Source organism: Hydra vulgaris, chromosome 01, assembly GCF_038396675.1.
Source record: "Hydra vulgaris chromosome 01, alternate assembly HydraT2T_AEP".
NCBI classification, from domain to species: Eukaryota; Metazoa; Cnidaria; class Hydrozoa; order Anthoathecata; family Hydridae; genus Hydra; species Hydra vulgaris.
The window spans coordinates 23,932,018-23,956,346 of record NC_088920.1 but is presented as its reverse complement, the minus strand read 5'-3'; the positions used below and the strand labels follow the sequence as shown (position 1 = coordinate 23,956,346).

The 24,329-nt window shown below is 28.3% G+C and overlaps 1 long non-coding RNA gene across 1 annotated transcript; it reads left to right on the top strand.

Annotated features, from left to right (window-relative positions):
• The first annotated feature begins 481 nt into the window (after nucleotides 1-481).
• Nucleotides 482-21,304, top strand: LOC136074840 (uncharacterized). Its single transcript, XR_010635491.1, has 2 exons — nucleotides 482-3,238; nucleotides 21,211-21,304. It is a non-coding gene; the product is annotated as an uncharacterized LOC136074840 (long non-coding RNA).
• Nucleotides 21,305-24,329: the final 3,025 nt, after the last annotated feature.

The window sequence follows — 24,329 nt, the reverse complement described above, 5'->3', positions numbered from 1 at the left end:
TTCTACAAATTTAATTACATGTGTTTATTGTTTAAAATATCATACATCTTATTATTGTAATTTAGTGACTGATGTTTTAGCTTGGAAAACTATTTTTATTGAAAAAAGATGTCGCAAAAGTCACTTGAGTAAAAATTGTAGATCAAGTTATTGATGTTTTAAATGTGACAAGCCTCATCATATATCTATTTGTGATAGTTTTAAAGAGTGTAATAAATTTGATAATAACTCAAAAACAGGACAGTTTACAGCTGTTGCTGATGTTTCTTCTAAAATTAATCAACGTGTTTTACTCCAGACAGCCTGGGTAAAAGTCAAAATAATTATTATTTTCGTCTTCTCTTTGATAACTGTTCCCAATTAAGTTACATTACGCCTTCATTATGTAAAAGATTAAATTTAAAAACAATAGATTCTAAAGAAATTAATATCAAAACTTTCGGAAATAATAATACAAATGAAATTTTAGATAGAGTTAAAGTTTATGTTCAAGGTTTCGACGTTTTATATTGAAATTATATGTTTTGTAGTTTATTATAGTTTTGTAATTATGTTTTGAATGTTACTTATAAAGTTGATATTGAAATTATATGTTTTGTAAAAAATTTGATCTCCGTTAAATGGCCAGTATATAGAAACTGCGTTAAGAAATTATAATCATTTAAAATACTTTAAGTTAGCAGATTATCATAGAGATAATGAATATTTAGAAGTTGATATTTTAATAGGTGCCGATTACTATTGGTCAATAATTGAAAATAAGATAACAAGAGGGTTTGAAGGCCCAATTACAATAAAATCTAAGGTAGGATATTTTGTCAGTGGTCCTGTCACGGTTAAGAATAACAATAAAGTAGATTGTTTTGTTCTGTCTTCGCATGTTTTAAAAGTCGAAGCAGAATTATATAATGATAAAACGTTTTTAAAAGATAAGTTTTTAACTACTTGGAATAAAAGCGAAGATAATATTAGTGACAATCTAGTTGTCGAACATTTTCGTAAAAGCATTAGCCTTGAAAACAATAAGTATACTGTGGAACTACCCTTCAAAGAGAATCAACCTTTGTTATGCGATAATTGTAATTCATGTTTTAAGAGATTCAAATCATTAAAGAAAAAGTTTTTAAATGATGCAAAATTATTTGATTCATATAATGATATTATAAATGAACAGCTGGTTAAATGGAACGGTAGAACAAGTTGTAAGTAATAAATCTAAGGTCGGACTTGTTCACTATTTACCTCATTGACCAGTTATAAGAGAAAATAAAGTTACAACTAAGATGCGCATTGTATTTGATGCGAGTGCGACAAACTCAGGTCCCTCGCTAAATGATAGTTTACATTCAGGTCCTTCTTTAACAAGTCTTTTTGAACATTTGTATATCTGAGAAACATCGCGGTTTCATACGATTTTTATGGTATGAAAATGTTAATAATTTAGATATAAAAAATTTAAAAAATTATAAATTACTATCATATAGTTATGTCGAGTTTTATTTGGAGTCAACTTCTTCTCCTTTTCTTCTTTCAGCAACTTTAATTAGCCATGCGGAGCGTTATTTAAGTTCTGATCCAATATTTGTAAGTCGATTTCTAAATTCAATACACGTTGACGATTTGAGTTTTTGCTCTGATTCTGTAATTGAATGTTTTAAGTTTTATGAAAAATGTCGTTCCCGGCTTGGTAAAGCTGGTTTTAATTTAAGATAACTTGAATCTAATTCGGTCGAGTTAGATAAGTTAATAAATGAAACGAATTTTCAGAGTCAAAATATTACTAAAGTGTTAGATTAAACTTGGAACAAGAAATTAGATTTATTTTTTCGTTTTTTGAATTATTTAAGATTGCCGTCCCTTTTCCAATAAAAAGAGACGGGCTTAGTTTTACAGCATGTTTTTTCGATCCCTTGGGACTAATAAACCCAGTAATTGTGCCTTTAAAAATTTTATTTCAACAAATTTGTATTTCTAAAATAGGATGAGATTGTAAAATTAATAAAGATTTATTAAAAGTATGGGAAGATTTATAAGGATTTAGGTTCTGTACAGTCGATTTATGTACCTTGATGTAATTTTTTTTTAGAATCGAGTGCAAGTTGCACGTGATTTGAACTTTATGATTTTAGTGATGCTAGTTTAAAAGATTTTAGGTGTTGTATATATTTAAGATATATTTTTAATGAAAACGAACAGTGTTCCTCTCTTGTTACTTCAAAATCTGGAATAGCCTTGCTAAGTAAATGTACAATACCTCGATTAGAATTAAAATGTTGCTTACTGCTCGTAACACTTATGTCTAAAGTAGTTAAGGAACTTTCTTCAATTATTCTTATTTTTAAAATTAAATTATTTTCAGATTCTTATATTTGCTTACATTGGATAAAAAATTGTAATAAAATTTATGAAATATTTATTCAAAACTGTCTTAAAAAAATTATAGATTTATTTGACTATTCCTTTTGGAATTACGTCGAAACAGGTAGTAATCCTGCGGTATTACATCACGAGGTGCTAGTATTGAAAATTTAACTAATAATCAGTTGTGGTTTAATGGACCCGAATTTTCTTATACTCCAGAGATTTGGCCTTCCTTTGATCAAAATAAATTAATAAACCCTCCAGAGGAAACAAAAATATTACGAATAACTAATCTCTTGTTCATAGATTTAAAGTTTATTGATATAATTGATTTTAATTCATATTCCCGTTTAATATGAGTAAGAGCTTTTATTATAAAATTCATATATTGCTTAAAAAATAGGCATGTACGAAAAGACAATCTTTTACTTTTTTCTTTTGAATTAAAAAACGTCAAAATAATTTGGATTAAGTTTATCCAACAAAATTTATATAGTTCTTAGAAATATAAACAACTATTTTTCTTTGATAGCGAAGGATTAATAAGATGTAGGGGGCAATTGGGAAATGCTCCAATTAGTTACAATATTAAGTTTCCAATATTTCTTCCAAAAAAAAAGTCTTTTTACTGAATTAATTATTTTACATTGTCAAGAAAGTGTTAAGCACAGTGGCGTAAAAGAACCGCTAAACAATTAAGAATGGAATTTTGGATTCCAAAAATTAGAGATTTAATTCAAAAATTAATTAAAAAATGTTTTTTGTGTTGAAGGTACGAAGGCAAAACTTATCGTTATCCTGAAGTTCCTCCGTTACCTTTAAGTAGAGTAAACAACGATTATGACTTATAGTTAATGCGTCACCTTGTCTAGTAGGGGTAAGTTAAACACCTTTTAAAAAAATAGATAAAACTGAACTATTGAACACAAAGAAACAAGTTTGATGAGAAACAATTTTACTGTACAGTATTTATATATATTTTTAAAATTAGTATTTTTTTAAATCATTCTTCAAAGTTCAGGTATAAAATGATAATTGTATATTTTATGACACTTTCTTACTATTTAATTTTTTCTTTTTTCTTACCTACTTTATCAAAGTGTATAAAATGAAAAGTTTATAAATTATACACAGACTTACTGTTAGTTAAAGTTTTACCGATTTATTTTGTTAATTTATGTTAGTTTGACAATTTCTGTTTCCTAATTTTTATATGTTAATTTTTATTAGTTTGACAATCTACTATAGTGTATACTTTTTTCACGCTTACTTTTTTTAACATGGTTTTTTTGAATAAAAAAAAAATATATATCAAACCAAATTTAATTTAAAAAAATAAAATAACTTATTAACAAATTATTAACAATAGTTATGTTTTTAAGTACACAGGAATTGATTACTGTGGACCATTATTTGTTAACAAACGGACAAATGCGTGCAGCATTTGTACGATGTGTCTCCGCTAGAAAAATTATGTATTTGAATCGTCCAGTTAATAAATTGTGTTTACTGAAAGAAAATAAATTTTATTCTGTCGAAAATACGTTTGTGAATAAAAATCACATTCAACTCTTCTACTACTAGCTGTGATCTACAATCTCTTCTTTGTGCTTATCGCATATTTTTATAATAATACTATTATAATATATTAAAAAATTGAACTCGTTTTACAATACAACTCTGACGTAAAATAACAAGCTGGAAGGGAGTCAAAATGGCCTACTTATTCTACTTGGTCTTTAAAGACATATTCTATTGGTTCAGTTGTGCGACAAATAGGTCAACCAGCACTTTGTTGTCTTGTTGGTGGACCAGATAGGCGATTCGTTTGTGAAAAGTTACAACTTGTTCCGTCTGGAACCCAGTAAACTCTTACTAGAATACTTAAATAAGTTTATGACCATATGCAAGATTATTAAATTCATCTGAAGCAATCCAAAGTTTAGCATCAAGAGAATATAAAGAGGTTTTTACTTGCTCATATACTCCAATTTGGTGTCCTTTGCTGTTAATTCTAATCTGAGTGAGTTATAGTTCAATTTACTCGTAAGTGCATTGCTTGTACAATTCATTCTTGAGATCTTTTTGATTTAATTTACTGTAAACTACTTTTGATATCTTCTTGTTATATCCTCCAGCTTCGAGAACGGAGTATATCTTGAGTCGTAAAGCATTAAATTCTTGAATGAAGCGGCCAATAGATTAGCCCTTGACTTTAACAACAACCTTTTTATTAGTCTAGTTAAAGCATGGATGATTTTTTGGATATTCACTAAAATTGTACCTTTCAGAATTTTTTAACATGTCTTTGTAAATATCTTCAGTTTCCATTTGAAAAAATAAACTGTCAGTAGCGGTATAAAGTAGTTGTGTATTTTGGTTACATTTTAATTTAATCTGATCACACCAGAATTCCTACATTAAGTGTTTGCTGAGGTCTAAGACTGCTTGACCAACGTATATCTTTCAAATCAAATTTAGTTTAGCTATTGTGCTGTGAATAGCAGCAAGATTGTCGTCGAATATTTTAGTTAATAAGTGAGCTGGGTTAGCAACAGACTTCCGTAATCGTTCTTTTTCACTTCCGCAAACTAGGTCTACGCCTTTACACTTGCAAAGACACTCCATAGTTTTTCCGAACACGCTATTACTCATCAGCTTAAAGAAGTCTTTTTCGAAACCTGTAATAGCATTAGCTCCTAAATCAGTATTCATCCGGATATACGAAGCTATCTACCGTTCTTGTCTAAACTTTAGAGCTCTATGGATTTTGTTAACTTGCATACCGAGTGAATGGTATAGTTTAAGATTGCGATAATGAACAATGTATTTTACTTTCTTTCGTGAGTTAGGATCTAGCTTTTCACATTTGGTAAATCATACGTCAAGTTTTCCAGACATTTTTTGCTAGTATTGACTCAAACATTTTTTTATCAATCACCATCCTCTCTGGAGCGAGGGGGTAGTTGTTGTGGCTATCATGAAATTGCTCAAGATATTCAATATCAGCCTCAACAAAAAAACTTCTGAAGCATTATCCGAAGTTTTAAGGACTATCTTTATTTAGGGCTCACACCACTGGAAGCCCTGACATGAATAATGCTGCATTTTTTTTTTTTTTTTTTTTTTTTTTGCAGTCATTTTAGGTGCTCCCAGAAGTCCTTACGGTCTTATCACAGAGCACCGCGGGAGAGCATTTAACAGGAAGTTCACGCCTCCTTCCGTACCAATGTCGCTTGTTGGGCTAGAGCTGGCGTCGAACCTCGGACCTCTGGGTTCTGAGCCAGAACTCTAACCACTGCACCATGGCTGCTCAATATAGCTCAGCCGGCTGCATTATAGCTCAGCCGTAAAAATTATTTGCATCTAAATACATTATATGTAAACTTGGTTTACTTTCGTCATAGTTAGGGCATCAATGATTGTTAGCTTTTGCAAAACTCCTACTTTTTATCGAAATACCACCACGTAGCCCTTTTTCCATTAAAAGGTGAATGTCAATATCTGTAAGTAGCTCAAGTTGCATTTCAGTGTTCTTTAAAAGCGCGTCCCAACTCATGTCTGGAGCATTAAAGTAGTGCCCCAGACATGAGTTAATATTGTCCAATAGTTATCCATACATATGTTATCCAATAGTTATCCATACATGAGTTAATATTGTCCAATAGTTATCCATACATATATTTAATGCAGTTGTTAATAAAAATAAAGGCAATAGTCATAAATTTACATTTTTTTGGCATCGCAATAAAATTCATAAAAATATTTTTTTTTAATTATGGTAATAATCAAAATAAATCATGACAATAATTTTTTATGTTATTTATGTTTTATAATTAATCTTAAATTACAACTTATATAGTTTGTTAAAATTAATTGTTAATTCCAACTTTATTTAAAGTTGAAATTTACAAAAACAAATTAATTTTAAAAGTCATGTAAATAATAAAAATAATGTTAATATATTAAAATTATACAACTATGAACATAGGAATAATAAAATATATAAAAACCGAAAATTAATTTTTTCTTACCAAGAAAAATGGGAATAGAACCAGACAACTCTAACTTCACGAAATACAATGTTGTCTTCGGCCAATCTATATTTTAATAAATAATAAATAATGCGTGTTCTATGTCTAAGCAAATAATAAACAACGTGTGACTTTTCAATCTTTTAATTTAACAAATTTTGTTTATTAATTTTAATAATTTAAGAGAATATAACACGTAAAACGTATAAGTTTTTGTTAAATACTCTAAACATTAGAATAGGGAGATAAAAACTCTCAACATTAGAATAGGGAGATAAAAACTCTCAACATCAGAATAGGGAGATAAAAACTCTCAACATTAAAAAAATGAGATGCAACAAAATGCCCTCATTAGGCTACTTTTTCTCAATCATTTTATTTGTTCTATGAGCTACGATAATTTTAAAATTCACTCTATCTCTTTGATTTTTTTTTTAAATATTAAATGGTTTTACGATTATATGCATCATAATAAAATAGTTAATTTAATTTAATTTATTTAATTAATTTGTTTGAATTTTATGAATTTTAAAGTTTTGAAAATCATTTATATTATCTCTTTTTAAAGCTTTCCAAGTAAGCACAGATTGTTTTTAAAACGTTATAAAAAACGTTAAAACTCGCTTTAATAAGTTTTTTAAACGTTTTAAAAACTTCCTGTGCTTACTAGGTTGTTGTTTTTCACTCGTTGAGACACTTTGTAGAACAGAAAAAAAACTCAAATTCCATACATTATTCGAATCCTGGAAATGTTGTTAAAAGTGACTAATGACTGGCTGTTTATTCTTTATAGTCCATTTTAGTTTTGAGTTAATTGATTAAAACAATGATTGCAGATAATAGTTTTATAAAATTGTGCATAAACTCTGCGGTATTTTTATTCTTTCACCAGCTCCAGGCAGTTTACGGATTAATGTAAGTCTCTCAAGGCTTTTGATAACCCTTTCTTTTGTTTTTGGATGTAATTCATCCTCAGGTGGAAAACCTGTAAATATCAATGAATCAAATTTAATATTTTCATCTCCATTAAAATGTCTCGCGGTGTTTGATTCTATAAAAAAAAATTTCTTTAAGTTGCTTGCTTAGTTCTGCCTTTTTTTTTTTGTGAAAGAAAGCCTGACAAACAAAAATCTTATGTTTTTTTTCTTGTAATAGTCTAGTCATCCAAGACTCTTCTTAATAATATCAACATACTGCTTTATTAAACAATCGGCGCAAAAAACTATAAAAACGGCATCAATATATCTGCAGTTTGCACTAATTCTACCTTTGATCATATTTATGACTTGCAAATCATTCCACTCAGTATCGCAAAGTCCAACAGTATCTGCAACTACAACATCTTTTGTTACAAATTGTTTAGATTGTCTATCATAAACCTCACCACGCCCTCTTACATAATATATTTCTCGTGTTACACTTCTTAAGTTAACATCTGAGTCGCATATATGTTGATTAAAGAAGACGTTAATCAGATGCGACTTCCCCGCTCCTGTTGGTCCTACCACAAGTATATTGTAAGTATCTTCAGCACTGTCAAGATAATAGTCGAATCTTGTGGCCTTAAAGTGATCAGTTAAAAATGAGTAAATTATTCTTTTTTCGTACTCATTAAATACATGTGGTCTTATACTTGAAGGAAATGTGTTAACTAACTTTTTATGCTCACCCAAGAGATAATCTTTGAAAATATCAAATAACAAGCCCTGATTTTCATCCATTTGAACGCTTATCCATCTGTTTCTTAATATGTAATTTGCTACATGCTCACAATTTCTAAGAGCCAATGAATAGTTACACATGCCTAACACGTGACCAATTCCTTCTCGAATTTGCTCATTCATTAAAGTTGCGTTACTTTTTGTGTAGTTGCGTACACTAGTACTTATTGTAACTCTAATATTAAATATGTCATAAGAGAGAGATCCAAACTCGATAAAATAAGTTCCATCGGTTATAAACCAATGCTGATAATCTTCGTTACCGCAACGACTAGATGTGTATGCCATGCATATTTCAACATCATTTTTTATATAATCTAGATTATTTAAATTTGCTTGTCTTACGCTGTTGTCAAATTTGATTGAATGATTGAGCCAAGTTGATTTTTCAGCTTCCATAAACGAATATGTTGCTCCCATTTTCAAATGACTTTAAATTAAAAGTTGAATTTAAATTGTTTATTGTTGATGGAAAATTACTTTTTTTGTGCAATTTAAAATTGAATTTAAATTGCCAAAGATACACATGCCTAACACGTGACCAATTCTTTCTCGAATTTGTTCATTCTTTATAGTTGAGTTACTTTTTGTATAGTTACGTACACTAGCATTTATTGTAACTCAAGCATTGTATATTTCGAGAGATGGAGATCCAAACTCGATAAAATAAGTTTCATCGGTTATAAACCAATGCCGATAATCTACATTACCCCGATTGGGGTAATGTAGATAACTAGTTAAGTGGCATAAAATAATTTTATTTTATCCCTTATTGTAAAACTTGCTCAAAGTGGTGACTTTTTAACATAAGGGATATTTTAAAATACTTTTTATTTTTTTTATTATTTAATAGACTGCCGGCCCCCAACCAAACCCTCTGTCGATATTGCGTCACTTCCTTGTAGCAGCAGACTTGAGATTTAGCAGCACTCTCTTGTAGTTAAAACAAATTCCAGGCACAATCAACATTAAGTAAAATAATAGACTATTGTTTTATGGTAATTAAGTGTATCACATTTAAATATCTTGTTTTAAATATAACAGTTGCAGTTCAAAAACATGAAAAAGAAAAGAAAAGAGTTTCTTAAATAAGCCATTAATTTCTTTTGTCATAAAAACAAGTAGAAATTTCAATCTTTATGATAAAAAACTACATAAGTAGGAAAGCTCGTTCCGACCGGAACTAATTAGGTAAATCCGGTTCCGGCCGGAAAATTTTTTTTGAATCCCCGTTAAAGTTGTATAAAAAAAGAAAAATAGTGGATTTGAGTAGGCATATAATTTAATTAATCATATAATTAAAGGCATATAATTTAAGAAAAAGGGAAATAATTTAGTATGCTATTTTTATTACTTTTTTTTTTCATAGCCATACCCGTTCAGATTTAATGTGATGATTTCAATCAGTGTTCGGAATGATATACTGTGCGGTTTGACTCGGTTTTACTCTATTAAGTTTGTCGCAGCAGTCAGTGTAATTTCTTTTTTTTTCATGACTGCGATTTAATAATTTTTTTCTTAAAAAATCAGAGGTTTTTAAAAAAGTAACGAACATGTTCATGCTACCAAGACCACATGAAATATGAGCACTTTAAATTAGCTCAAAAAATTAACATTAAGTAAAGAAATAGAAAACCTGACTATTAGAACTAATTTGTGAAATATAATGATTTGTTATTTACAAAACTTTTTATTGAAAGATCAAATTTTTGGCCACCTTTTCTTAAAACAAAGCTACTTTGCTTTCATCAAAAAAAAATTAATTCATTATTTTTTTTAATAATATTAACTCAAACTACGAAACAATAAAAATACAAATTTTTTAAATTTAAGTTACAGAAAGATATTTAATATTGTTAAAATATTAAAAAAGTTTACTATATTTTGCTTTTATTCAAAAACCAATTAAAACCACCGCAATTTTAAAACTTTAAACTAGGTAATTTAAAAAAACAAACATATTGTAATTTAAATTACTGAGGATGCTTAAATTTGAGCATCCTCAACGGATATATAGCTAATATATTTTACTTTATGAAAAAATAAATATCTATATTTCAACATCAAAGTTTTGATCCACAGAATCTTTTATGTGTAATTATATTAATTTAAAATCACAAAAAAGTAGCGTTTTTATAAGATAAAAGCCGTTTATTATTGCGTTAAATTTACACTATTTCTACTGCTTTTATTTTTCACATCATAAAGTCAGTTCAAAAAATACAGTACAACTTGAACTTCACTGCTTGCAACTTAGAAATCTTTTGGTATGTTCATATTACCTCGGTGCTCATATTATCCGAATCTACCCTATAAAAGATTTTTACCCTATTCTTTTACATAAAGTCAATAACAAACTCTTAACCTTAATATAGTAAATCATTTACACGTGATTTTTAAACCAAGAAGATTTTCATAAATTTAGTAGTTTTATGGGTTGTTTTTTTATATAAATGCCTTTTTTTTTAATTCTATGTTTCAATGATGCTTTCATTTATCAGTAGTAGTCGTAGTCGTAGTCGTAGTAGTAGTAGTAGTAGTAGTAGTAGTAGTAGTAGTAGTAGTAGTAGTAGTAGTTGTAGTAGTAGTAGTAGTAGTAGTAGTAGTAGTAGTAGTAGTAGTAGTAGTAGTAGTAGTAGTAGTAGTAGTAGTAGTAGTAGTAGTAGTAGTAGTAGCAGTAGTTGTTGTTGTTGTTGTAGCTGGCATCTTTAATGCTCGTGAAAGCAATCATTTTTAGTTTATACGTTTTATGATGAGCTTTATACTTTTATGTAGCACAGCTGCTGTTCAAGATTATTAATAAAAAAATTATCAATGACTTATATGATCTTAAAGTGACTATAAATTGGTAACCAGTAATAATAATAAAATGTATACAAATGATTAACATAAAAACTGTGAGTGTATGATATCACAAAATAAAAAATTAATATTAGTAAATACGCTAACATCTCAACATATTTTAGGTATATAAAAGAGAAAAAAAGAAAAAGTTTCATCTAACTTACAGACATGTAAGTTAGATATAACTTTTTTTTTTTATGAAAAGACATATCTAACTTACAGACATGGAGTTTGCTCCATATCTGTAAGTTCGATATCTCTAAGATCAAAAAATGATGACGCCACCCCTCTCTGTCGGAACTGAACTTAACGTTTAGTTCAAAGACTACGCAATATTCTTGTTCCATAAAATTTCCTTTTTGTCAGTCCAACGTTTTTCAACTTTGTAAAATGTACAAACAGGTAGATTATGAAGACAGCAAAACAGGTTAGTTAAAAGTTTACTTGCATACACATACACACACATACACACACACACACACACACACACACACACACACACACACACACACACACACACACACACACACACACACATATATATATATTTATATATATATATATATATATATATATATATATATATATATATATATATATATATATATATATATATATATATATATATATATATATATATATATATATATAGGGGAGACCGGGTCTAGTTGGCCGCAGGGGTAAGTTGACGAATTGCGTTTATCTTCAGAGTTTTTCATCACAAGTGACAAAAATTTCACAGAATCTTCCTAATTGACCATTTCATCATTCACTATAGTATTGTCAGGATCGGCGCATACGAAAGGGAGATATTAAAATGTATTTGTTTTTTGGACAAAAACGTAACTTTTGGAACATCGCTTCCTTTTTACTTTACGAAGAAAATAGTTGATCGTATGAAAAAAAAATTATTGTAAAAGTTCCAGTCACAATTGGTTTACTATATCATTCAAACTTTTTTTCAAAGTTGTCGCTTTTCAGGATCTATAGACTGTTTATTGAAAAAAAGGTTTTCGGGGTAAGTTGACAAAATTTTCACGGGGTAAGTTGGCTCATAGCATATCCCAGCTATCATCAAGCAATGGATCATTAGGATCACCATAGATAATTTTAAAATACCAACCTGAAACTTCTTCAGTTTTGTCAACTATTTTTGAAATTTCAGTTGAGGATTTTTTTTCGCTCTTTTTTTGGCTTTGTCATTTTTCTTTCTTTCATTAGTTACAGCTGTTTTTTAAGCTGGCCCTTTTTTTCTCTAACAGCTTTCTTTATTTTTTGCCTCATAAATTTTTCTTGTTTCTCGAGTGCAGCTAATTGAACTGCAGCTTTGAAAGGGGAACCTGTTGCCACTTCTGCTTGCTTGAATTTTCGTTTACGGCTAGCACTATTTGTAACCCTAGAAGCAATAGGTTAAGGTCGAATGTTCTCAGGTGATGCAGTTTTTTGCACATCGTTTAACTCTATTTGGGTTCTATCAACATTTGCATCTGCATTCGACTGAATGCATTTTGTTTCAATGTTAACAGTTGGCAATGATAAAAAGATGTAACTGCATTAAGTTTCACCTCTGATGTTGACTGTTGCTGGCGATCTTCAACTACTAAAACAAAATATTACAGAATAAATTATATAACTAATGTCATAAAAATCATCATAAAACTATTTAGGTTAATTCTAAACTATTTTATATTCTATTATTTAGTATAATTGTCGAATATTATAGATAGCCTGAAGTTATTAGCTTATTTAAATTATAAATTGTCAGGTTAAGATTTGTAGATAAAAAAAATAAAAACGTTTTTTAACTTTTGGTTTAAAAAACAAATAAAAAACTGAACTGTCTAAATAATGTATAATTTACATACTTATTCCTGATTGATTATTTAATATACTCTGATTTTTCGGTATTGGGCTATCACTGGTCAATGATGGTGCAAAGTCAGTTAAAGAAAAGATCTGCGGATTAAAGGCCAGATTCCAGGTTCTTCAAATTCCTTTCCTGCAATGCCAGTTGTTGCTGATTGGTCACATGCATGTCTTACAAGTGCAGGAATCTGTGCTTCAGTGATTGGTCTACCTGGGTGATTTACCATCCAGTTATCAGAAGATTGATTGTAGTAAGTTTTGAATGATGAAAAGAAGGTAACATCCAGAGGTTGCATCATATGGGTGGCATGTGGTGGCAATGTTAGCATTACAATTGAATGTTTTCTGCAGTATTCAATGGATGAAAAACTTATGTATGAGTTATGGTTATCCACAATTAACAAAACAGGATCAGCAAAAGTTGCTTTTGTGTGATAAGCAAAGTGCTTTAAATAATCTACAAAAATTTCCTGCGTCATCTAACCAGAGTTATGGGCAAAGCCAACTGAATCAAGTGGAGAGTTTTAAAGACTTTTAAAGCTTGACAATTGACAGAAAATACTTTTGGGATTTTTTTTGATACAGTGGGTATAAATATAAGTATAAATATAATATAAAATATTATATTTATAGTCAAAAATATAATATGAAATGTTATATTTATAGTCAAATCCTTTTGTCAAACAAAATTCTGTTTGACAAAAGGGTTCTTTGTTTGACAAAAGGGTTCTTTAAAATAGGTTTTATTTCGCAACCTATATTTATTCTTTACTTTTAAGGTTTAAATTAACATTTACCTTTATGAAAAATATTATGCTTTAAGTATAAGAACTTTATAGATCTTAAAAACATGTAATAAAAGGTAGTTCATACAACAAAACGTAAAACATAAAGTAATATACAAGTTAAGTTCAAAAACGTTTAATACATTCAAAATTTTGAATAAAAGTTTTGTATTTTAAAAACGATTAAAAAATATATTATTTGCATTTCAAGTTTCTGATGGCGATAAAGATATTGCAATTTACTTTTACCTGTAATTCCCTAGGCAATATTTGCATAGTTTAAATAACTATGAATAAATGAGTAGTATAGTTGTTTTAAATTTTTTTTATTTAAATAATTTCTGGCCTTATAGAGGATTCCAATACTTTTTGCAACTTTTGTTGACATATAATCAATATGAGTTTTCCATGTCATATTTTCGTCAAGATAAATACCTAGGAATTTTAAAACGGAATCTTTTTTTATTTCTACTTTATCAATATAAAATTTAGGTAAATCATTAGGCATAAAACCTTTTTTTGTTGAGGAGTGGAAAAGGATCCACTTTGTTTTGTCAATATTTAAGGTTTGTTTGTTGCATTTAAACCAAGTAGAATTTTTTATAAGTTCTTTATTCATATTTAAAAAAAGTTTGTTATTGTCTTTATTGGATAAAAATAAATTGGTATCGTCTGCAAACATGATGCTCATAAGGTTCGAGGCCTTATTTAGATCGTTGATGTATACTAAAAAGAGAAGTGGACCAAGGATAGAACCCTGTGGAACACCACATTTTATTTCAACTAATGTTTTACTTTGAAAATCAATAGGAAGCAGTTCTTCTCCGTGGTAGATAAATTGCTTTCGATTTGGTAAGTAGCTTTTATACCATTTGATCAATTTACCAGTTATTCCGTAGAACTCATGTTTTTTAAGGAAGATATCATAATTGACTGTATCAAAATCCTTTGATAAATCGACAAAAACACCAAGTGAATATTGTGATTTAGCAAAAGAATTTGAGACTTCACGTGTAAACTGAATAATGGCTTGTTCAGTTGAACTATTTTTTTAAAAGCCAAATTGATTTTTATATAGTAAATTATTTGAAATCAGATAGCTGTATGTCTTTTTAAAGAGGATTTTTTCCAAAATTTTTGAAAACGTAGGAAGAATAGAAATAGGGCGATAATTACTAACGTTTGATTTTTCTCCGTGTTTATAAATCGAGATAACTTTGACAATTTTTAATAGGTTAGGAAAAACCCCTTATATAGATGTTTTGAAAATTTTAAATATAATACTTTTTAAACTTTCATAACAATCTATAATTATGTTCTCGTTTATTCCATCCGCACCGATTGCTTTGTGTCTTTTTAGAGATTTGAAGGCTCTTTCAAACTCTTCAATTGATAAATCTAGGAAAAAGTCATGGGAAGAAAGTAAATTATTTGAAGTTGTCAAAAAATTGTTAAAGGAAATATTTGTAGAAGGAATCCTATCAGCCAGTCTACTTCCAATATCAGTAAAGTATTTATTAAATTTTTCCGCTATTTTATTTGGTTCATATACATATAAGTTGATTATTTTAATCATTTTTGGAAGGAAATTTAAACAGATTTTATGTTTCCCCGTTATTTCTTTCAATATTTTTCATATTTGTTCCATATTTTGATATAACATAAAATTTTCCATATTTGAGTCATTCTTATATTTATTAATTAGATTAGATTAATAATTTTTTTTTCAGGTTTTTTTCAAATAGAGTTTTGTAGTTTTATATATACGAGTTTTTTTAAATATTTTATGTACATCTTTTGTTTAACTTTTGAAGATTTTTTAAAACCCTTGGTAATTCGAGGACTTTTAAAGTTATTTTGGAAACGGCAAAGTTTGCATCGTACACTGAGAAGAATGTATTAATGAACTTATTATAGACTACATATATTTCTTCATTAAAATTTATATGCTTCCAGTTTAACAATGGTTATTAATATTTAAACGTTTCTAAACTTTTTTTGTTAAAAATACATTTTCTCATAGTTTGATTTTTATTAGTGTTAGGAGTTAAAATTGTGTTGATTGTAAGAAAAATGGGTAAGTTGTCTGATATATCTGATTTTATAATGCCTTTTTGTATGTCATTGTTATATACATCTGTTGTTAAAATATTGTCTATTAGGGGTGTTATTCGAGTAGGCTGGTTGAGAGGCGGTATTGCTCCTGATACAAGTATTTCATCATAAATTTTTTAATTTTTTTGTTTTTGCTATATCATAAGCAATCCATATTTAAATTGCCAATTACAATTTTTTTTTTCTCTTCTTTGTTACCTTTATGAAAAATATTGTGCTTAAAGTATATGCTTAAATTTTCTGACGCACCACCAAGTGGTCTATAACAACAACTTTGAAGAAGTAGAATGCTTTTGCTTTTTAACTTTTCGTTTTTATTGTTTAAAATTTCAATTGATTTCTTTATCGCCATCAGAAACGCACAAATCATTCCTAACGTTATGCGCAATGTTTTGTTTTACGTAAATCAGAATTCCTCCGCCGCGTTTATGCAATTAATAATAAAAATTCTAATAAAATGTTTCAAAACTAGGAAGATGGAAGTTAGAGTTATTATTAAGCTCATTTTGTGAACACCAAGTTTTCGTTAGACAAATAATATCAAAATAGTTTTTAGTTTCTTCTATAAAATGTCGAAAATATTCAAAAAAAAATTTCATACTTCTTATATTTATGTGGACAATTCTGATTTTTTTGTTTTCATCGCCATTTTTAGAAAGAAATTCTTTTAAGTCACTAGCATAATGATAAAAACAATCTATTTTTAAATCATTAAAATAATTAAATTTCTTCCCTATTATTTAGCAGAAATTGCTTTGTTTCCCTGCTTGCTTACATATTTGCTTACATGTTTGCTTGCTTGTTTACATAGGGGTGAAGTAGGACAGAAAAAATAAATATTTTTGCCAAGCTTTTTTCCGTCGCCATTTGATTATTTCGATTGGTGAAAGCTCTTGAACATTTTTATGTCAGTTAGGTGATTTTATGATTTTATTAATTAATTTGTTTTATTTTTATTTATAAATGTTGTTTTGAATTTATTTGTCCCACTTCACCCCAAAGGTACGGTTTCTCTAAAAGCAAATATTTATATACTTAGTTATAATTGGCTGGAAACCTATGGGGATTGAATCGGTGCCTAAAAAAAAGGTTTATTTGTAAAAACTTGTTTGGTTCAGTTTATACATCAAATAAAAAAGATATTGCAGTTACCCTAAAAAAAATGTACGTGTCCCACTTCTCCCCACTCTCCCCTGTTGTAGAACTTATGTTTAACCTAGAAAAAAGTTTCATAGAGACACATTATATTATTGGAAAGATATTTTTATCAGTTTTTTAGTAATACATCTTATCATGTTTTTGAGCACAAAAAAAATGCCAGGTCGAATTGTTAATTGAAGATTTTTGAAAGCCTATGCAATTTTTTTTAAACAGGGGTTGCAGTGCCGGTCTTTATAGGTAGGCGGGAAATATTTCTTTATATATATTTTATAATATTTGATATATTTTACACTTAGTACTAAAAGCCCTATATTTATAAGAAAATACAATATAATCAAATACTATCTTTTTTTTAATACATGTATATATATATCTATATATACATACATACATATATATATATATATATATATATATATATATATATATATATATATATATATATATATATATATATATATACATATATATACATACATACATATATATATACATATATATATATATATATATATATATACATATATATATATATATATATACATATATATATATATATATATATATATATATATATATATATATATTTATATATATAGATATATATATATATATATATATACACAAAAATATATATATCTATATATACATACATACATATATATATATATATATACATATACATATATATATATATATATATATATATATATATATATATATATATATATATATATATATATATATATATATATATATATATATATATATATATATATATATATATATATATATATATATATATATATATATATATATATATATATATATATATGTATATATATATATATATATATATATATATATATATATATATATATATATATATATATATATATATATATATATATATATATATATATATATATATATATTAGGGTGGTCCGAAAAATTTTTTTTTCGAATTGTTTTAAAATTATTTGCCAGAATGTACCTTTATATAAGACATGAAAATATACCAAATTTCAGCTCAATCGGTTAATATTATACACGTGCCGCATCGACGCTGAAGTTGTGAGATTCAATGTAAGGCAGTTACCTATAAGAACGACAATGTACGCTCGACTGTACACACATAAAATTACGCATTTTTTTTTTAATTTTAGTATAAAAACATACTAGTTAAAATGAAAACGTAAAATAAAGATATAGTTTATCCTAATACTATATTTTTTATTTATTAAAATCATACATCCACTTCAGATACATATTTTGGATTAAAGTAAGCCTACTTTTGTGGCGACTGGGAACTCTCTCCGGTACTCCTGAACAACCTGAATGAAATAAAAATAATATTGAATGTGTTTTCTAAACCTAGCCTATAGAATGTGTTCAAGAAAAAAATAACAAAAAATTAAATTTGTTTATACATACCTGTATCAAAAATTGTTTTTGATGCTCATTTTTCGTCATTTTTTCATTGTAATCCTCAATCAACTTCACTCCTCTTTCTGTAATATCATTTGTACATTTTAAGGTTGAAATGATATTTTTTCCTGTGCGATAATCCTCTCTGTTTTCCCAATTCAGCAGATCGTCCTGAAGAAATTCAACACAAATACCGAATCGTTTAAATAACTGAAGTAAATTGGCGGATAATAATTCAGTTGGTAGATCTTTTTGAACAAAATTTTGGACATCTCGGATTTGCAACGATAGTTTTTTCTCAATGACTTCTGTCTCTTCATTTTCTTCTTGTTTTTCATTCACAGTCTCTATGTTTTTACTTGCACATGCCATAATTTTTTGAGTCATTCTAATTTTTTCAACTCTCTTAATTCTATCGTCAAATATTGCCATGGCGGCACACTCTTCACTTAGATACCATAAATGGTTTAAAAATTTTGTTATTGCAATGGTTGCAATGTTTTCATTAATACTTTTAAATTTAACCAATTTTCTCAAAAAATATATATCATTTAGGGGAGCTCCTGTAGTATTCGTTGCTGAAAACCAGGCCTCTACATAACAGTATACAACGAAAATGCAAATTTCTGCATTCAGTTTTGAATCCTTTATCCTTTCTCATTTTCAATTGATCGCGAAATAAAAAAAGTTTTAAACAATAAATCGCTTTAGACATCCATCTCGCTAAATGATATGCACCGGGGGCCCTAAAACTCACATTTGTTTTATCTCCCAAAAAAATGAGCGTCAATTGCAAAAACTATCTGTAGTCATCACGTGGTTGCTCTTCTGCAAGTCTCTGTTTCACAAAATAAATAATTTTGGGCGCTACATCTTTCAGTGCATTATAAACAGCTTCAACGCAGGTATAATCTAAAAATTTCATTTTATCAATATTCTTCCAGTTTTCTTTCAGTGCTTTGAATTGAGCAATTTCAGGGCCGGATGCTACAATTGCTTTTGTCCTTGTGAATACACCAGCCAAAACGACCTCAAATATATGGTGTCGGTATGGAAGCCACAAAATATCTCGCCCTAACCTTTGTTGAAGCAGAACTGCAGCTCCTTTTATATGTCCAGTGTTTGATGCTGTAGTATCAAAACAAAAGGCTTGAATTTTTTCGGTTAAATTCCATTCATCAGTGATATGGAACACAGCAGAGCACACTTTAGATCCTCCTGATGATGCAATTCCAGGCACTCCTAATAATTGTTCAAAATCTAAACCAACCGCGATCACAGGAAGCCGATCAATTTTCTCATTTTTTGTGATATCAGGCAATAATTTGGAATCCCAATGCACTTTAATAAAATTTGCATCATTTCCTACCAATTTTATTGATGAATATTTTATTTTCCGCAATATCTCTCTATTTCTTTTGATACACGATCTATTGAGAACAAACTCGGTAATATCTATATTAAGAGCTTCTAGGACGGCAGAAATAATATGCATTGCATCCCTGTCACTCACTTTACATTTGTCCAAGGCAGCGGCCAGGCGAGGTGTCATTAACGTCTTTCGTCCTCTCTTGTTTGAAGATGGACCCTGTTCAGATTCCGATATTAAATATGTGTCATCTTCACTGTTGTCTTGATTTATCACTTTTTTCTGTGAATCTTCGTTTTCTTTATCTTCCATTTCAAAATATGCAATCGAACAACTAGAATTTTCCAACAAATCTTCTTTTCTTTTCAACTCTGCAGCTGTGCGTTCTTCTTTCCGCTTTTCCTTACGTAATAATCTACTCCCAACATACAACCTACTCTACCTTTCTCTCTCTGCTTAATTAAAAATTCTCTATCTTCGGCGATTTTAATCTCATTTAACGCATTTAAGGTGGCAATATCGAAAAGGTTGTCTAAATCTTCTTTAAAATCATTTTCTTTTTCTCTCTGCCGTTCAGTATCTCTATTTTTAGATTTTTCTAAATTTCTGACATTATCGTACAAAGATTTTAATTTCGAAATACAGTTTGAACAGTTTTGAACTGGGATTCTTGCTTTTTTCCAAAAAACGACCACTTCATCAATAACTAAAGCACTGCTGTCATTAAGATTTAAATTTACCACTCTCATGTTATAAAAAAGTACACTCAAAACATCTCGTTTACATGGTAATTTACTACCGCAGATTTGATTTTTCATCACTCTAACTAGATAAATATTTTTCCGAAAAGTGGACATTTTAGCATTTTTATCAATTACTTATATAGCACGTCTTTTCTTATGCACTTCAAGTACGAAACTAAAACGAATGTAGCATTGAACAAATAATATGTAAAAACAAAATTGACTTGTAGAGACTTGTAGTTGCGCTTGTAGCGAATTCAGAATGCACTTGGTGGTTAGTTGCGCATAGCATCGTCATAGCATGTTAGACAGTCAGATGCATGAAACTTTAAGGCCAATGCGGCACGTGTTAATATTATCGGATTGAGCTGAAATTTTGTATTTTTAATGTTTTGGTGTAACTGAACAAAATTACAAATAATTTTGAAAAAATATGAACTTTTAAAAATAAGGACCACCCTAATATATATATATATATATATATATATATATATATATATATATATATATATATATATATACTACGAAGTATATATATATATATATATATATACTTCGTAGAAAAAAAAAACATTAAAAAAAGAGATATGTATATAGGGTCATGGCACCACCTACCGCGACTTTAAAAAAACTTTTAAATTCAAAACTTCTTAACTCCAAAACCATAACAGATTTTTATTTAGGGTTTTCGAACTAATATTTTATACTCAATTATTAACTAAATTATATAATTCGAATTTGAGTAAAGTTATTTTTTTAATGTTATTTTTAATTTTTTGTTAGATCTAGTACGTTTCTTCACCTACCGTGATAAAGCACCACCTACCGTAATCGATTCTCCACCTACCGTGTATGAAAAAAAAATCGTATATTTTAATTTTACTTTTATAAATTTAAATCAAGAAACAAATACATAAATTTAATATGATTACAAAACAAAGAAGACATTGGTTATAAAATTATTTACCAAAGCTTTTTTCTGAATTTAAACTTTTTTTCTTTTTAAATTTTTTTTTTTTTAATGTTTTTTTTTTGTCTTTTATTTTTATTTTCTTTTGTAACAGTTTGTTTTCTTTTAGATTTTTCTTGTTTTCTTTTTCTTTCAATTCTTTTTTTTCAGCAGCTTTATTTTTACGTTCAATTTTTTTGATATCTTCTTCTTCCTTTGCATTTTCTCTAGTTATTTGAATCTCTAACCATTTGGATGAAGTTGCAACGCTCCGTAATCATTCAACTTGTTTCAGCCTTTTTTTCGTGATTGGTTGTTTTGGCCATAAAAGAAAGTCGTGTAATGGGTTTACATCTTTTATTATTTGTTTATTTGAATCTGGTGGATCTGTTGCTGATTTACTTTCACCGGATTCATAAATTATTACGCTTTTTCCAAATTCGCTAACATTACTAGATTCGATTTCATTTTGCGTACTGCTAATATCTAAATACGATTCTTTATCAATTTCATTGTTCAATACATTATTGCTGGCTTCTATTAAATTTATGGTTTGTTTGGAGATATCGTTAAATTTAAGTTTTTTCCAAAAATTAAATAATTCTCTGAAGTCAGTTTTACCTCCCCATTCTTTATATCTAGTTTTTTCAAACTGTAGCATTACTTCAGGTGCAACGTTGTTTTCAAATAAGTTTCCCACGTTATTATGGCTTGAAAGATTCGTTTCATTATTTTTAATTGTGGAATTCAATTTAACACGTTGAATTACTTTTCTATAATCAACATTGTTCGCATTAAATGGGAATATTCCAGTAGACCTAAATCCGTTAAAAATATATTTTTTTCATATTTGGATTCATAACAAAATTATTCAACAACATTGGTACATTTTCTTTGCAAGTTTCATTTAAATCGTTATCCAATTTAAATTGCCGACAAATGTTCTGCCATTTTTTTTCATTGGTCCAAAAACTGACTCATCTAATGGTTGTAAGATGTGTGTAGCATTAGGCGGTCATCCAGCCGCTGTCACTTTTACCGAGTCCCCAACCTGGTGGTGCAGCAGCAGCAATAGTTTTTGGCATTCGAGCATACTTGTACAGTGTTAATGATGGTGCAAATTCACCATTTGCATTTAAGCAAAATAGAGTTGTAAGGTTTTCCTTATCGCTGTTGTTGCATTCTTCATAAACATTTCTTCCTCTAATGCCAATTACTTTTCCAGTTTTTGGTGCTAAATCAAAACCAGTTTCGTCTAAATTAAAAACGCAAGATGGATCATTAAGGTATTCCGCATCATCGCCTAATAATTCATACACCTCATTAAACCATTTTCTTATCGATGCTTCAGTTATAAGATCTCTAGCTCGACTAATATGGTCTGCTCGTTTTTGCGATAATTCCTTATACGACGCATAAATTTATAAAACCAGTTTTTACTTGGGATATCATCTTTAAATGGTGTTTTTATACCTCGCCCTATAACTACTTTTTGTACCGCCTTAATTAATAACTTTTTTGTAATCGCAAAACCCATGTTAGCGCACTGCATTAACCAAGCAACCAGCTCATTCTCTATTTTTCTCCAAGATATGGTTTAAAGCCAGAGTTTTGCCGTTTGGTTTGGCTTTTACCAGATAATTTGTCGCGTAAGGTACTCTCAGGAACATTAAACCTTTTGCTGACACATAAAAATTTTTCACCTTTATTTAAAGCTCTAAGTGCTGCATCAGTTATTCTTCTTAATACAAAAGCTTTTTTCGAATATTTTTTTTCTTTTTTGAACCTTGCATCTTTCTAATCGAATTCATTTCACATAATAAATAAAGTATAAAAAACATATCAAATAAATACTCCCTAGGGTTAAATTACCTTTAATTGGTAACTGAGTTGAACTGAAATGTTTTTTTAAAGAGAAAACTTCACAAAATAAAACACGTCCGAAAAAATATTTTTATAAACGGTAAGTGCTAACTATTATAATTTTCGCAATCACCTACCGTGTAAAAGATTAAACAATGTTATACAAAAAATACTAATATTTATTGATGAAATTTAAAATATTCAATGTTTTTACAACTATTTTAAACTTTTATCAAAAAAATTATATAAGTTTTAAGCCGTAAAAAAACTAGACAAACTTTTTTTTACTGTTAAAGATTTTCTTAAGAAAGCAATAAAAAATCATTTGCGGGTTAAAAAAAAATCTCAAATCTTTAAAAATACATTTTTTTAAAAATTATTTATTAGTGAAATAAGTTAGTTTTGTATAAAACAATACTAGAAAAATAAATTAAAAAAATAAAAAATAAAAAATTTACTGATTTTTTTAAAAACCACGGTAGGTGCTTCTTCACGGTAGGGGGTGCCATGACCCTAAGCTGATGTCCTTTATACCGCCTTCTTCAGAAAATAATTTTGAAGTAAGTATATCAAGTGCGAACTATAAAACCAATCGTAAAAAAAGAAAATTGAAACATTAAACCTCAAAAAAAAGTTTTAAAAGATTAAAACTTGCTTTATGCGATTGTAAAAAATTTTAAAATCTGCTGAAGTTCATAATAGTAAAATGAAAAATACACTTACATCTAACGACTCAAAATGACATAAATTATTACATGCAAGTAATAAAGCAAAGATTCGACAATTAAAAAAGAAACAAAACAAGGAAATAAAAGAATTGAAAGATTATTATAATAAAGTCATTACAAACCTTAATAAAACAGTTAAAATTTTGATAGGTAGGCTTGAATTAAGTAACAAAAAAGTTGTACTCCTTCGTACAAAAATTTGTATGCCGTCGTAACTTGAAACTGTTCAATCGTTTTCTGAATGAAAGCACGCTGGTCGTCCGACATCCTGGACTAGAGAAAAGAAAGTCGAATTAACGAGACTTGTCAACAATCGAAAAGGGGTCAGTCAGAGAAAAATAGGTATTAAATTCGGTGTAAAT